Raw genomic sequence first — 17,380 nt, 5'->3', positions numbered from 1 at the left:
CATAGGATAGCTTAGAGAGTGGGATAAGGACAAAGGCAAGACAAGATATACTATGGATTTCTATGGGGTGGTGATGTATACTCACAGTCCACTTTTGGTTTTGGGATTTTTGGACCGTAAACAGGTTCTGGTCACTACACGGCAGTGCGCCTGGCAAACAGCTGAGCAGTTCTGGTCACCGTATGGCAAGGACTGGAATGGCAATTCTGGTCACTGGGTACTAAAGGTCAGCTGGATGGCAGGATGGCAGCGGGCATGCAGTTAGTGGCCAGCAAGCCAGGCTGGTTCAGAATGCAAAAGGTACTGCAGCTTTCTCCTTTTTAATGGGAGATTAGTGGGTTTTCAGAATTGAGGCCTTGCTGGGAATAGGATCAGCACTGCTTGAGTTCTGCAGTGGGCCCTGGAGTGGGCTCAGCAATACTTTGGCCTTGTAGTGGGGTCTGGTATCTGGATGATGAATGGAACAGGAACGCTGCACAGGAACTTCAGGAAGAGTGTCTCTCGAGTCATGTCAGGGACTCTTATTTATAATACATAGTGACATCATCGAAGTATATGGCTGGGCAGGGTCTGCTAAACACGCCTCTACCAACTGGATTGGGCAGTCAATGTTGGCTACCTCCCCTAGGATGTGACTCAGTTTAGGAGGTTGTATTTTATGATGTAAAAAGACTTCCCACGGACCTTTTTGCCAAAATCAGTCATTACAGAATTTATACATTTGTACATTTGCAGCACTTTAATAAATGACAATCAGGTTACATATTTTATGTAGAGCATAGCAGTCCAATCCTGCAATCTGTGAGACATTGTTTTGTCCTTTGAATCATTTTTGGTCATTTTGAGTATGAAAGATTCGGCCTAAAATTCCATAACTTTATACATGTGTGGATTATCATAAGGGATGGAAGTATAAAAATTTGCATTGGTAACATGGATACTTTTCTAATAATCCGCAATACTTTGCCATTTCTATTCCCAAGGTGTCAGGGAATTCTACAATGTCTCAAATAAAAGCCCATAAAATCAAATTTTAACTGTAGCATTTTCGCATTTTTACAAAGTCTTGCTGCTGAGATAAAAGTCTTTAAAGTTTATTTATGAAATGTTCTCTGGAAGCAAATGGCAGTCCTTTGTCCTGCACTGGACCATTTATTTTCTTTTTCAGCTACCACCAACTGTCATTTCCTTCAGAGCAAGGTGGTTTTTTTCCAGCTTGAATACAGGTTTATTGCCCCTTATCCACTTCGCACTTTGATGTCCCAGAATTTCTATTGAAAGAGTCCCCTGCCGAGACTGAAGTCGGATTATGATGTGACGTTTCTTTGTCCTGGTCATTCAGTCAGTCACAGTTTTCCAACCTAGCAATTATCCTGGAAGTTTATGGTGGCTCCCTTCCTTGGGGGTGGAGGGGTGGGGCCTTAGCTCTGCCAACTAGAATAACTTGTTTTTGGAAGCTTGCAAAATCTATCCAAGGCAGTTTAAACCCTTTTTATTTTCTTTTATTTGGTCCTGAATAAAAAAAAAGCGTATGGAATAAAAATAGCCCATATGGGTTTCCCAGCAGCCAACCCCTTCTCATTATTAGGTACAGACAAGCTTTCAATCAACATATTACTTTTCCTTTAAAACAGGCATTTATTTTTCTTTGGTTTGCAAAGCCCATTTTACACATGTGGTGAAAATTGCTAGCATTTTCTTATACATTAGATTTTGCCATCTGACTTCCCAATATTGTCTTGCAGCCATAGTTGGTTTATTGTGCACAACAGTATGTACAAGGCAAAGGTCTCCTGGAATGGTCATGTACGCAGAGCTATGATTTCTTTTGCATGGCTCATTCCTTTGACATTTTGTAGCACAACATAAAGCGTTTCCCGTGCACGGCAGAAAGTGAATTTTTTTGGGCCCCTTTTCTTTCAGATTTGGCTTAACAGAGCTTTTCATTCAGGGGTCATGTTGGTTTTGCTGAAGCACAATGGGGATATGAATGTGCATGGCAGGGCCTTATTAATCACAGTGGTTTAAGAAAGAACAGATGGAATTGGAGTCAAAGCAGCATTTCTTAAAGATGAAAAAGTTTGCTTTTCAATGGGGATTTTGGGGTTTTCAGCAAAGCAACGCTGCCTTTTCACTTTCTTCCTTTTGTATATGTCAGATCACACTGTCGCGCTCTCTGTGTGTTCCCTGGTTCCATCCTGCCTGATGTATGCTTGGCAGGACGGTGTAGCCATTTTTGTTGTTGCTGCAAAACACAGCTTTAAGGCCATACCGCTCACAAGAGCCAGCACAGCCATTTTGCTGTATCTGCACAAATACTGCTTGGTGATGTGGAGAAATACTGTTGAGTGGGTCAATATATCCCACACGCCCCTTCGGGTCCATGTGTCTCCGGTGGGGGCAGGCTTGCTCTCCACGCACATTTCTGGTGCCAGAATTTCACGGACCCCTGGATCCTCTCCGTAGTATCATGGTGTACCTCCTCCCTCGTCCCCTCCACTCCTACAGCCTGGGGCAGCAACTCTTTTGGCAGAGATCCAGTCGCTCGTAGAGAGCCAGGCAGTGGAGGAAGTCCCAGCGAGGCTTGGGCTTTTACTCCGGCATTTTCGCCATTCAGAAGAAGAACCAGGCGGGCCTGAGAGTTGTGCTGGACCTTTCCACCCTCAACCTCTCCTTACCCCTGCACAAATTCAAGATGGTTATGCCAGCTTTTATAGCGGAGACATTGTGCAAGGGAGACTGGATGTGCTCCGTGGGTCTGAAGGATGCCTACCTACACGTCCCGATTTGGCAGCCCCATCGTTCTTTCCTATGGTTCAGGATCCTGGGCTACCATTTTCAATACAGGGTCCTTCCATTTGGCCTCAACTCCTCCCCCAGGGTCTTTACCAGGTCATGAATACGGTGACGGCCCTCCTCAGAGTGCAGGGCCTCCACATCTACCCATACCTCGACGACTGGCTCGTCAGGGCTTCATCTCCGGAAGCGGTTCATCACACTTCCCATGCCCTTATGAACACACTGCACGATCTGGGCTTCTCGCTCAATCTCAAGAAGTCGCAGCTGCAGCCCACGCAGACTGACATTCTTGGGCCTCATCTGGGACACATGCTCCGAGCTGGTGTTTCCGGCAGAGGACAAGATCTCAGCCATCAGGAGGGCCACCACCCACTTCCTCAGCAGAGAGATGCCTCGGCATGGTGGTACCAACATCTCCTAGGTCTATTGGCGGCGGTCCTATTAACCGCCCCGCACACGAGATTAAGGATGAGGAGGATTCAGCTGCACTTTGTGGCCTCATGGAACCAGGAGCGGGGCTCTCAATCCGAGATGATCAACGTTCCTCCATCTCTCCACCCGGACCTAACATGGTGGTCCAGGGACCGCAACCTACGGACGGGCAAGCCCTTTCAGCCGCCCAACCCGCAGGCCACCGTCACCATGGATTCCTTGCTCGAGGGCTGGGGAGCCACCCTGGACGATTTCTCGGTCCATGGCACCTGGACTTGACAGGAGCAGGAATTCCACATCAATTGGCTAGAGCTGAAAGCCATCTGGCTAGCGCTCAGGGCATTCCTACCACTTTTCAGGGGCAAGGTTGTCCTCATCCAGACAGACAACTCGACCAGCATGTACTATGTCAAAAAGCAGGGAGGCCGTCGATCCCCTCCTCTGTGCAGACTGGCAATCAGCATGTGTGAGTGGGCCCAGAAAAATGACATCTAACTCAAGGCAGTCCACCTCCCAGGGGAATCCAACCTGGAGGCGGACAGGCTCAGCAGGCTGGGAGCAGACAATTACGAGTGGCAGCTAAACAACCTCGTTATTCAGGAGATCTTCTACCGGTGGGATCATCCCCAGGTGGATCTCTTAGCCACCTGGAACAAGAAGTGGTGCCCTCAGTTCGCCTCCTGGCAGGGAAAGGGCCCCGGCTCCCTGGGTGACGCATTTCAGCTTCAGTGGAACGGCATGAGGGCTTACGCCTTCCCCCCAACTCCGCTGATTCATAGTGATTTGCAAGTTCAAGGAGTCTCGCCAACTCAGCATCATTCTAATAGCTCCTTGGTGGCTGGCCAAGCCATGGTTTCGAGGGGATTGGGTCCTCCGACGTATTCCATATCTATGACAGGTAATCGCAACAGCTGTGCTGCTTCGGAAACTTTTTCCGCAGGCGTCCTGCGTCGATGCGCCATCGTCGAGGACCTCCTCCAACATCATCCGATGTGATAAGTAGAACGCACGACGCCCGTAGCCTCAGTTCCGTTTTTTCCGCGAACGTGTTGCTTCGTGAATCTCAGTTAACGCCTCGACTCTGTGGAACTGTGTTGCGTTAGCGGCTGAACATATTCCCGAAGGGGACGAACGGGATGGTTTCCTTGCTATGGTCCAGGATGGTAAGGATGCCATGTGTGAGTCCGTTCAGTCGGGTTTGGACATGACTGAATGCGTCAGCAGGTCCATGGCGGCGAGCACCGTAATACGCAGGTTTGCGTGGTTGTGGAAGTCGGGGTTTGCTCCTGATGTGCAGTCCTGGCTCCTCAACATGCCCTTTGACGGTGAACACCTTTTTGGCAGCAAGGCTGACGAGAGCCTTGAGAGGTTGCAGACCTCAAAAGCTGCAGCGAAGTCGTTGGGCGCTGCAGTTCACCAACCTCGGCCTTTTAGTCCTAGGGGACAGCAATGGAGGGGTGGTTCCTTTCGCTATTACTCGTCCTTCAGTAAAGCGAGAGGAGCTGGCAGTCAGAGGCCAACGCAGGGGTACCAGAGGTGGACGACAGGGTAGCCGTGGTGCCAAGGCCGCTCGGGCAGTTGCCTCTTTGCCCTCAGGTAACGCCGCAGCTGCTACCACTCAGTCATGAGGCCATGTCCCATGGTTCGCCGGTTGAGGGAAGGCTGGCGCAGCATCTTGTAGAGTGGCGTGCCATTACTTCAGATGTGTGGGTTCTGGAGATCATAACCCACGGCTACTGTCTTCCCTTTCGGCACAGGCCTCGCGACAATCCACCGGGGAACCTCTCTTTGCAGAGTCCGGATCCGCTCCTTGCGCAGGAAATTCAAGCCCTGCTGGAGAAAGGCGCCATAGAATTGGTGCCTGTAGCGGAGAGGAACAAGGGATGGTATTCCCCTTATTTTTTGATTTCGAAGAAAAACGGGGGATTTGAGACCCATCATGGATTTGCGCGGTTTGAACAAACTCCTCAGGAAGGACAAGTTCAAGATGGTTACTCTCTCAAGTCCTCCAGGCCCTTCAGCTTCAGGACTGGTTGGTGTCTCTCGACCTCAAGGATGCTTACTTCCATGTGCCGATCCATCCCAAGCACAAGAAGTACCTGAGGTTCGCGGTTGGCGACTCGCACTTTCAGTTTCGGGTCCTGCCGTTCGGATTGACCTCCACCCGAGGGTTTTCACCAAGCTCATGGTGGTGGTGGCAGCGCATCTCAGGTAAGGGGGGATTCATGTCTACCCCTACCTGGACGATTGGTTGATCAGGCGGAGCTCTCCCGAGCAAGTCCTGGATCATCTGTCCGTCACCTGCCACTCCCTTCACAGGCTGGGCTTCTCCCTCAATTTAAAGAAGTCCCATTTGACGCCAACACAGCAGCTCCAGTACATTGGAGCAGTGCTCGACACTTCCCCGGGGCAGTGTTTTCCTCCCCAGGTGAGGGCTCTTCACATTCAGCAGATGGTGCACAAGTTTCAGCATGCCCAGACGCTCCCAGCGTTTGAGTTCTTGAGGTTGCTCGGCCTCATGGCATCCTGCATTCTTCTGGTGCCAGAGGCTCGCCTGCGGATGAGATCTTTGCAGTTGGCACTCAAGATGCAATGGTCGCAGTCCTCCGGCAGGATGTCGGACCCGGTTCAGGTGCCGCCCTCGGTTGCCCGGGACCTTCTGTGGTGGGCCGTCGAAGGCAACTTGATGAAGGGGGCTCCATTTTGGCTTCCCTGGCCGGAGGTGACGATCGTGTGGATGCATCCCTCACGGGATGGGGAGCTCATGCCAACGGGCTGACAATCAGCGGTCGTTGGTCTCCGTCGGAGTCCAGACTCCATATCAATCTGTTGGAGCTGAGGGCTGTCAGGCTAGCCCTGAAGGCTTTTTCTGCCGACTGTGCGAGGAAAGAATGTCCTGATCCTGATGAACAACACAGTGGCCATGCACTACCTCAACAAAAAGGGGGGGGGGCAGGGTCACTTCCTCTGTGCAGGGAGACGATGCAGCTCGAGTTCTGGGCCAGCCAGCAGGAAGTTTCGATCTCGGCAGTTCATCTGGCCGGAGACGAAAACGTGACGGCGGACGCTCTGAGCAGGCAGAGCACAATCTCTCACGAGTGGTAGTTGGCTCAGGAGATTCTCCTGGAGATCTTCGCCCTTTGGGGGACCCCTCAAGTGGATCTCTTCGCCTCCAGTGTCAACTGGAAGTGCGAGAGGTTCTGCTTGCGGGAATTTCCTCCAAAAGGAGCCTTAGACGCGTTCGTGGTGGAGTGGTCATTCCCGCTGCTGTACGCGTTTCCTCCAGTCCCCGTCATCCCGCAAGTGCTGCGGAGGTTACGGAAGTTAGGTTCCCGGATGATCCTCATTGCTCCGGCGTGGGCTCGGAGGACGTGGTACCCGGACCTTCTCGACTTGTCCATCTGCCCTCCACGTCGTCTTCCCTACCGAGACGATCTGCTCTCACGAGAGGGGCGTCAGGTTCTCCATCCAGAGGTCAGATCCCTCAACCTTCACGCTTGGCTTCTGAAAGGTTGAGGTATAAGGATTGGGACCTCCTTGAAGACGTGATGGAGGTGTTGCTCTCGGCCCGAAGGCCAGCAACAAAGTCTCTGTACCGTTGCCGTTGGCGTAAGTTCTGCGACTGGTGCAGAGTTCAGAATGTGGATCCTTTTGCATGTGACATCCCCATGGTTCTGTCCTTTTTACTTTCTTTGGCCCACAGGGGCTTGCAAGTGGGTACCATTAAAGGTTACCTGGCGGCGCTGTCCATCTTTAAGCGCTCGTCTGAAGAGTGTTCCTACTTTAAAATTCCTTTAATTTCACAGTTTCTGAAAGGGCTCACTAATGTGTTCCCTCCGTCACCTTTCCTGGTGCCCAGTTGGGATTTAAACCTTGTTCTTAAGTTTCTTATGGGTGCTCCGTTTGAGCCTTTACATTCTTGCCCTTTGAGGCTGTTAACTCTGAAAACTGTGTTTTTGGTTGCGGTTACTTCCGCTCGCAGAGTGAGTGAGTTACAGGCACTTTCAGTTAAGCCACCCTTCACTGTATTTCATAAGGACAGGGTTGTCCTTAGAGTTCGTCCTTCTTTTCTTCCAAAGGTGGTTTCGGAATTTCATTTGGCCCAGAAGGTTGTTCTTCCGGCATTCTATCCTCCTCCGCATCCTGGTAAGGAAGAGGAGAGGCTCCATAGGCTTGATCCTAGGAGAGCTTTAAGCTTTTATGTTTCACGCATGTCCCGGGTCAGAGTGGACGATCAACTCTTTATGGGTTACGCTGGAAAGCGTTTGGGACAGGCTGTGACGAAACAGACTTTGTCTCGCTGGATTATTTTGGCCATCTCGGAGTGTTACCGCTTGGCGGGTAAGGACCCGCTGGCTGGCTTGCGGGCCCATTCTACCAGGGGTATGGCTGCATCTACTGCCCTGCAGAGGGGTGTTCCTATTCGCAACATCTGTGATGCAGCCACCTGGGCTTCTGTACATACATTTGTACGTCACTATTCCCTCGATTCCATCCGGGGACAGGATCTGGCCTTTGGCAAGGCGGTACTTTGCTCTGCTATTTGATTGGCAATTTTAAATTTTGATTCTAAATTCTTTCCCTCCTCCTTGCTCTGGTACTGCTTTGGGAGTCTGTCATAGATATGGAATACGTCGGAGGACCCAATCCCCTCGAAGAACAAGTTACTTTCTTACCTGGTAATGTTCTTTCGATGGGATGGTCCGACGACGTATTCCATATCGCTCCCTCCCTGCCTTCCCTGCTGCAGAATTTCTTTTGCGATTGCAGCTTACGTTCCGCAAGGCTTTGTGTCTGACTAGCAGTTGAGTGATGTCACACGTTCTGGGGGGAAAAAACTACAACTGAGGCTACGGGCGTCGTGCATCCTACTTATCACATCGGATGACGTCGGACGAGGTCCTCGACGACGGCGCATCGATGTCATCGACGCAGGATGCCGACGCCGAAAAAAGTTTCCGAAGCAGCACAGCTGTGGTGATTACCTGTCATAGATATGGAATACGTCGTCGGACCATCCCATCGAAAGAACGTTACCAGGTAAGAAAGTAACTTGTTCTTTCGGAGCTGCTCAGCCTCTCGGAGATGCTCCGATTCACCTCCTAATGGGCCCAGCACTTCTTGTGGCCTAGCAGGGGGGCAGGGTCATCCACCCCATGACACAGAAACTAGCCTTCACAGCGTGGTACCTGAGCAGGTAACACTGCCGCACCTTAGCCTTTCTCAAGCTAATCTGGAAATCATTCAGGGCGCAAGGAGCAAGGCTACCAGGGCCCAGTATAAAAGTAACCCCCTGGCGTGTACGTTGGACGACGTGCTCTCCTTCTCGGTACACCTCGCCCACTCTGGCGTGCAGGTTGACACTTACCGTACATACCTCGCAGCCATCAGAGCTTACAGGAACTCAGAGGAGGGGGATCTTCTCCTCCTCCAATCCGATCGTCAAGAAACATTTAACGGGGCTTGCAAGGCTCTACCCGCCCGTCAAGAGGCCGCACCCCGTGTGGGAACTCAACATAGTCCTGTGCGCCCTGGTGCACAAACCATTCGAGCCGATGGTGTCCGCGGACATCAGGCTGGTCACCATCAAGACGGTTTTACTAGTTGGCCTCACCTCGGCTCATAGCGAAATCCAGGCGCTGGTCGCCTCGGAAACCATATACTACCTTTCACAAGGACAAAGTAGTCCTTCGGACACACCCAGCATTTCTGCCCATGGTGCTGTCTGCTTTCCACTTGAACGAGGAAATAGTCCTTCCTACGTTTTTTGCCGCTCCCAAGGACCAAGCACAGAGAGTGCTGCACTGCCTGGATGTCAGGCGTGCCCAGAAATTTTACTTGGACAGGACCAAGGGCTTCTGCAAATCGACGCCCTGTTTGTCACTTTCAGAGGCTCAAGACCAGGCTATCAGGCCTGCAAGGCTTCCATATCCCACTGGATGGCCTCGGCCATCAAAGAAGCGTACGAGGGCCAGCACAAGCCGCTTCCGGCCAACATGCATGCCCATGAAGTCAGGGCCAAGGCAACGGCCATCGCATTCCAGCACCATGTCCCTTGGAAAGTCATAAGCAGGGCGGCCACCTGGGCCACCCCCTCGGCTTTCTGCAAGCATTACTGTTTGGATGCCGGCTCTAGATCGGATGCGGCTTTTGGACAGGCGGTTCTCAGGAACCTATTTGCTAAAGGAGGGTCTCCTCTCCACCCTTTGGCTACATTCAGTTGTAATTGCTCATGCAGTATGGAGGAATGGGGACGGGATGTAAGAGTAATTATAAGTTACTCACCGTAGTGACTACCGTACTCTTAGTTGTTAGTCCCCTTTCCTCCATACGTCCCACCAACCTCCCCCCCCTAAGAATACTGGTATCATTAGGCAATGTTAAGTCTATTTTCGACGTGTCAATGGGGACTCGGGTATAGCGCCAGAGGGCGGAGTCAGGGCAGCGCATGCTCCCTGGGCCGCATCCCTGCGCGCCTCTAAATTTAAAGGGGAAGAAGATTTTTTTCTGGTGAAAAAGTTTCCGTCTCCTGTCCCTTGGAAGGGACGCCCATGCAGTATCGCGGAAAGGGGACTACTAAGAGTACGTGAGTCACTACGGTGAGAAACGTATAAATTCTCCTGCAAATTCCTCATCTGATAGATATTGCCTCCAGCTTTGCTGCTTTGGAAAATTTTCTACAGCAGGCTTAGTGGACCCCGACTTGGCCTTCGATCATCAATCTGTCTTGCTCGGCGTCTGGTCGTCGGCTCTGTACATGACATCAGGTGTCATATAAGTAGTGCGTCACTATGCCCCGATTTCAGTTCCTTTTTTCTGCGCGCTAACACGCTGCTTTAGGAACACACATCTAGTCTCTTTGATGTTTTCGTTAGAAAAGTCATCTTTTTTTCTAAATTCCTCGATGTGACATATCGGTCGCACCAATGTCTGACTTCAAGCGGTGTACCGATTGTGGCACCAAGTTGTCCCTAACCGACCACGCACAAGTTGTGTCTCTGGTGTATTGGCACAGGTCACAGCACTGACGGGTGCCCATCGTGCGCCAAGATGCAGCCAAAGCTGCTAAGCCCGCTCTGGGTTGACTGTGTTAGGCAGAAACCTGTGCAGTTCCCTTAGGGACCACTGCAAAAGATGTAAGACTACAGGTGTTGGCAGTAAACCCACTTGGTAGCAGTCCGCACCACCCAGATTTACCTGGTAGCTGTGGCTGAGCAGTCAGACTTCCCTCAAGAAGAGTTAGGCAGTATGCAAAGTATACACAATAGGCACTCAGATACAATAATACAAACAAACACTGACCAGAGCTTTGGTATCAAAGTATATAATTATTTATTTAAAAACACACAGTTGAAACACTCCAGCACTCTTAATGAAAAATATTCTAAATACAGTCACTATTGTAATATATACACTCCTTTTTCCCTATCAGATGAATCACAGTAAAACACCACTTATTTTCATACAGAGGTGAGCGCTTAACTAGATTGCACTCCAATAAGTTTGTGAGAAAGGGAGGGAAAAAGCCAGAATATGAAGAGGTACACCACTCTACGATTCAGGAACACTGTTAGCAAGGCAGAGAGCAAACAGTCACTGGTGAGCCAAAGTCCAAAGGCTGGGCCCACTCTTAGAGAGAGCAGACCACAAATGCGCCCAAGATCACACAGTTACACTAGGCTTAGAAAGTCTTGCAGAGGGTTCAAGAAAGAGGTTGGAGAGGCTTAGAAAAGTTTAGCCAGGGTGTCCCAGGCTAACCCAGGTTCGAAAGCCGGGGGCTATATCTACCCTGTACAGTCGGTAGCAAGGGAAGCCAGGCGGGACACGGTACCTTAAGTGGGAAGGATCCTCCAGCGGTGGCAGTTGTTCCTGGTAGTGGTTGCAAGTTGCGTCGTCGTCCAGGGGAAGAGAAGATCTCGACTTGGAGGAAAGATGAAGGTCGTTGCACTACCAGGGAAGAAACCAGCCGTGGAGTTTTCCGGTTAAAGGTGGTACCTGTGTTTCGCGGTCGTGGTAAAACGTGGTATCCCGGTTGCCGGGGTGCCTGGCACGGGCAAGGCGGCCACGAGGGGAAAGGTACGTCGGGTAAGCGAAAAGACGGTGAAACTGGTTATCCCCACCAGTCAAAGGAAAAAGACTCTCCGGTGGGAGATCTCCCCTGTCGTTGGGAAAAGTGGTGAGGCAGTCCAGCAGGGCTCCACCGCTGGTGGTGTCGTGGCAGGTCGGCTCAGCTTCTCCCTTGTCGGATTCTTAGGTCCTGTGGCGACTTCTGAAGTTCCAGTCCCCAAAGCCCTGCTTTTATGCAGCAAACCCCCATTCACTCAGCCTAGCTGTCACTCAAACATGCTAAGTGGTGAGCCGGCCGGCTCACCACTTGGGCCAATCAGGATGGAGTGCGACTTGAGTTGCCTAGGCAACTCAGTCCAGGGTGCCTAAATCCCTCCACCCCTCCTAAGTACCCCAGACAGAGTGGCACCACTTTGGAGGGCTTCTGTGGAGAAGCCTGCCAAAAAGTGGAACAAAGGGCTCGACTTGGGTTGGAGTCACAGAAGAGAACATAAATGCCTTTTTAGAATCAAGTTTTGGCAAAAAATACCAACCAGAGAATTAATATTAATTAAATAAACCAGCGGTATGTTCGAGGCTAACATAAATAATTAAATAAAGATAGAAGCCTAAAACAATGGGAAATCCCATAGAAAAATATTCGCGGTTGAATATAAAAAGTAGTATCCACTGCCACCAGCCAAAACTCGATCAGGGGGGATGGAGATGTGCCCCCTCGACTAACAGACCCCTGGGCAATTGAATTGCCCCAGCCAGTACGTCCACAATATGATGGTTTGTACTGGTTCTGTTCAGAATTTGAGACTAGTAAAGTCAATGGTGACTTTACATGCCCTGGGAGACAGTAGTCAGTCCCAGGGTATGGAGTCTATACTGGGGGGTCCCTAAGACACCCCTGTGTCACTGCACTGAGGGTGCTGTGTAACACACATCACAAAAACACATGAAACCCTATGGAGTAAAAGACCCCATAGCCCATTAAACACTTCTAGATTCAAAGAAACACACTCAAATCATGTCCAAGAGTGAGGGTAAAAGAGTCTCACTCTTGGCAGGAGAAAGAAATAAACCCCAAAAATCCAGCAAAGCTGCTGGGGGACTCACTAGGTTAGGAAATTCAGCCTAAACAGAGAATTCTCCCGAACAGACTGCCCTCAAGGTCTCTGGCGCGGTCCACAATTCGGTCCTCGGAGGCTCATACCCCCAAAAAAACACCATCAGAACAAGAAAAGGTCTCACTCCAGGAGCCAATCTTTCTTGTCTTTGTCCCAAAAAAAGAAAAGGCGCCATTGTCGAGAGTTCGAGTCGTCGACGGAAGGAGGTAAGCCGTTGGCGGTGCCTACGACCCGTCAGGAGTGGAAGGATTTTAAATCCTCCATGCTTGAAATGTTCAAGCAGCATGTTGTAGTCAGTGCGGCTCCCACTCCCACGCAGCATGCTTCGGAGTCAAGAGCAGCACTTGGTGTACCCAACCCCTCTAGTGCCCCGGTACAGACTACGTCGGCATTGATTGACCTTTCGAAGTCGAAAGATGTTGTTTGGAAGCCAGATTATCCCTGTGTATCCATGGAAGTCGACGCTATGGTGTTTTGACCTCGGTCGACACCGACATCCACCTTTACTGCGCCAAAGGACAAGCCCTCGATGGTTGTCGGCAAAGGTTTTACATCTCAGCCCCGTCCGAATTCTTCAAGACCATGATGGGAATTTTCAGCAATCACAACACCGTCGACGTCGACCCGATGTTCTTTGGCTCGGCTGGGGTCGACTACTTTGAAGACCAGAATAGACTATAGCAACTGGGTCAAGCTCTCCATGATGCCAGTGGTCTGGACACAACACTAGATTTAGAGTTTCCACAGTCTCAGCCTTGTCTCCACAATGTGCCCAAATTTAGGGCTCTGGTGGAAAGAATTATTGACACCCTGGTTACGACCTCACTGACTTCTTAAAAGAAGGTATGTCCTCTGACCGACAAATGCCCTTGAACTCGGCCATTGCCGATCCGCTAACAACTCTATGGCAAACACCATGTTTCATTCCTCCCGTCAATTCCATCATTTCAGGGAAGTACAGGCCAGCTAGGGGAGACCCCTTATACCTCTTCTCTCATCCTTCCCCAGAAGGGATTGTTAAGCAAGCTGCTATGGTCTCTCTAGACCGGCATCATCTACGTCCACTCTTCCCCCAGACAGAGAGGCAAAGAAGGTTGATGCCTTGGCAAAGAAGGCATTCACGTCAGGGAGCATGGCCCTCAAGGTGACCAATATGGCAAACAGTTTTGCCAAATACACCTTCGCCCTCTGGACAGCGGTGGAAAATGCGGACCAGTATGTCTCGGAAGGAGTTATGCGCAAGGGCTTCCTACGGCTGGTGGAAGATGGGAAGGAAGTGGCCAAGCAGTCGCTGCATACGGGCATGGACATCGCCGACTGTGTGGGATGGTCCATGGCTTCGGCCATAACCTTACAGAAACAGGCCTATTTAAAGACCTCTGGTTTTTCACTCAACGTCCAAATCAAACTTTTGGACATGCCCTTCAAGGGCGATCTTCTTTTTGGCCAAAAAGCCGACGATTCCCTGTAGAAATTCAAGGAATATAAACTTGCTGCCAAATCCTAGAGCCTAGCTGCGCAACCGGCCAAACCTGCCTTTAGCTACACCTCTACAGCACAGGGCTACAGGAGATATGCTCCTTATGGCAGCTCCCACCGGCCAGGCAAGGGCAGAAGCATTTCTCATGCTGCAGAAGGGGCAGAGGGGATTCTAGATGCCAACAGGCAGCATCAGCAGGGAGGGCGACCCAGCCTCCGAAGCTGCTTTGATTTCCCCTCTCACAGCGCATCAGTTGGAGGATGGTTGATGGAGCACTTGCTCCCAATGGTGGGTAATTACTTCTGATGCCTGGGCTTTACAGCTCATTCAATGGGGTTATTGTCTGCCTTTTCTGATAAAACCACCGGACCGACCACCCCCATCTCCAATACAACCGGGACAGGAGCTCCCGGAAGAACTGAGACCCCTGTTGCTGAAGGATGCCATGGAAGAGGTACCTCCCAAACTGAGATGATCGGGTTGGTATTCCCGGTATATCCTGGTGCCCAAGAAAGGAGGAAGTCTCCGTCCCATTCTGGACCTCATGGCCTTGAACAAGTTCTTGAGGAAAGACAAATTCAGGATGGTGACGTTGAGAGAAATTCTCCACGCTCTCGAATTTCAGGACTTGCTGGTGTCCATAGACCTGTAGGACGTCTATTTTCATGTGCCAATAAGCACAGGAAGCTCCCCAGGTTCACCATTGGAGACATGCACTTTCAGTTCAAGGTGTTTCCCTTTAGTCTTCACTTTGGTCTTACCTCCGCCCCAAGGGTCTTCACCAAGCTCATGGCGGTAGTTGCAGCCCAGCACAGAAGATCCGGAATCCACGTATTCCCATACCTGGACAACTGGTTGATCCGAGGGAAGTCTGTAGAGCATATCTTATCCCATCTCCAGGACACCTGTTCACTGCTGCACAGACTGGGCTTCTCCCTAAACTTAAAGAAGTCCCAAATGACACCACTCCAACGGCTCCAATTCATCGGAGCAGTCCTAGATACTCGAGTGGGAATGGCTTTCCCTCCCGAGGAGAGAGTACTCAGTTTAGCATAGATGGTGCATTTATTCCGGAACAATGTCACCCTACCAGCGATTTCCTTCCTCTGCCTTCTAGGCCTCATGGCCTCCTGCATTGTTCTGGTGCCAGAGGCCAAGCTGCGCATGAGATCCCTGCAATGGTCACTGAGAGATAGTGGTCTCAGTACTTCGGAACTCTTTCGGATCTCCTCAAAGTGTCTGCTTCAGTGGTGAACGACCTGTCCTGGTGGGCGGACCGCACTAGTCTTCTGGCTCCTTGGCCTTAGAGTCATCACGGATGCGTCCTTGAAGGGTTGGGGTGCTTACTGCGAGGATTTGCAGGTGAGCAGCCTCTGGTCAGCAATAGAAGCCAGGTGGCACATCAACAGGCTAGAGTCACGTGCTATAAGGCTAACTCTGAAAGCATTTGCCCCATCTTTACAGGGAAACATGTCCTCGTTCTGAGTGACAACACAGCGGTGATGCACTACCTCAACAAGCAAGGTGTAGTGCCCTCGCACCCCCTCTGCATGGAGGCGATGATCCTTTGGTTCTGGTTGCTGGAGAACAAGATCTTGGTCTCTGCAGTTCATCTGGTGGATTGGGCATTCCCTCTCCTATACGCGTTCCCTCCGATTCCCGTCATTCAATGGGTTCTCTGGAAGTTGAAGAGGTTTTGAGAGACCATGATCTTGATCGTGCCGGACTGGGCGAGTAGAACGTGGTACTCCGACCTCTTGGATCTGTCCACCTGTCTGCCTCAACGGCTGCCTTGGCAACCGGATCTCCTAACCCAGTAGGAAGGCGGGATACTTCATCCAACCCCGGAATGCCTCAACCTATGTGCGTGGCTCTTGAGAGGATGAGATATGATGATTGGGACCTCTCTGAGGAAGTATTTGAGGTGTTGCTGGCTGCACGCAGACCACTTACAAGATCTCCATACGCGCACAGATGGAGAGGATTTGAGACGTGGTCCAGGGAACACCATCTCTTGCCCCTCCACTGCAGTAATGGAGTTTCTGCTGCCACGGGCCTCTGCAGGCCTTGAGGTTACCACAGTCAAAGGATATTTGGCAGCCTTGTCTCCCCGGATCAAGGTTAATTTCTCACAATCCCGGTAATGGCACAATTCCTGAAAGGCCTTGTAAATAAGTTTCCACCAACTCCCTTTGTTGTCCCAGATTGGGATCTTAATCTGGTCCTCACATTTCTGATGGTGGTTCCTTTTGAGCCTATGCACTCTTGCCCCTTGCGGATTCTCTGATTGAAAACAGCCTTCTTGGTGGCTATCACATCTGCTAGGCGGGTGAGAGAACTACAGGCCATATGCTGTAGGCCACGCTTCTTACTCTTTTTACGGGAAAATGTTTCACTAAGGGTAAGGCCTGGGTTCTTTCCCAAGGTTGTGTCAGAATTTAATTTGTCACAATCCATCGACCTTCCGGTCTTCTGTCTTCCTCACCCTGCCAAACAGGAGGAACGATTCCATCACCTTGACCCTATGAGGGCACTGAGTTACTATGTTGCCAGAACAGCTGATTTTAGGACAGCTGACCAGCTCTTCGTGGCTTTTTCCTTAACCCTTAAGGGCTTCCCCATAACAAAGCAGACTTTATCCCATTGGATAATCCTCTGCATAGAGGAGTGTTACAAGACCGCTAGGAAAGAATTACCAGCAGGCATCAGGGCCCATTTCACAAGGGGGGGTCTCTGCATCCACCGCATTGCCTTCGCACAACACTATAGCCTGGATGTGGCTCGCACTACCGATTTGCGTTTTGGCAGCGCAGTTCTGCAGAATCTCTTAGTTTGACATTCTGCCCGCCTCCTTCATTACTGCTTTGGTCTCTCAGATGAGGAATCTGCGGGAGAAAAGCAAACCATTGAAGGAGATATTACCTTACCGTAATGTTCTTTCTGTGGCTGCTTCTCCCGCAGATTCCTCATCTCCCCTACCATCCGTCCCCGCTGAGAAAGTTGGTGTGCATCTTTCTATTTCAAATAACGATGACTTGGAGATGGTCCTCTATGTCCCTTTTTTCTGTCTTCCTGCCACATGCGTAAATCAAAACATTTTTTCTGACACTACTTCTAGTGCTTCCTTTTCAGTTGTTGCTCCCTCTGAGGTCTGTAATTGATTTACTAATTTTAAGAAAGGGCTCATTAGCCCGCTTGTTCTCTCTATTTCCTATGCAGTGTGTAGTGCTCTGAAAAAAAGGGGGAACTGAGATTGGGACGTAGTGACTCGCTACTTATTCAACGCCTGACATCATGTCCAGAGCCGACGACCAGACGCTGAGCAAGACGGATCGATAGTTGATGACCGGGTGTTGGTCCACTATGCCCCCCTGTCCAAAATGTTCCAAAGTGGCAAAGCTGGAGGTAATATCGATCAGATGAGGAATCTGCAGGAGAAGAATCCATAGAAAGAACATTACGGTAAGGTAATTTCTCGTTTGGACAA

At 50.6% G+C, this 17,380-nt stretch overlaps 1 protein-coding gene across 8 annotated transcripts in view; it reads left to right on the top strand.

The window, feature by feature from the left end:
* Nucleotides 1-17,380, top strand: part of OSBPL1A (oxysterol binding protein like 1A) — a 2,815,351-nt gene that overhangs the window by 1,257,377 nt on the left and 1,540,594 nt on the right. The gene's annotated exons all lie outside the window — the stretch shown is intronic.

Source organism: Ambystoma mexicanum, chromosome 5q, assembly GCF_040938575.1.
Source record: "Ambystoma mexicanum isolate Mex_15411 chromosome 5q, UKY_AmexF1_1, whole genome shotgun sequence".
NCBI lineage: Eukaryota > Metazoa > Chordata > Amphibia > Caudata > Ambystomatidae > Ambystoma > Ambystoma mexicanum.
The sequence above is the reverse complement of the archived record's forward strand: the minus strand, read 5'-3'. Positions and strand labels throughout refer to the sequence as shown.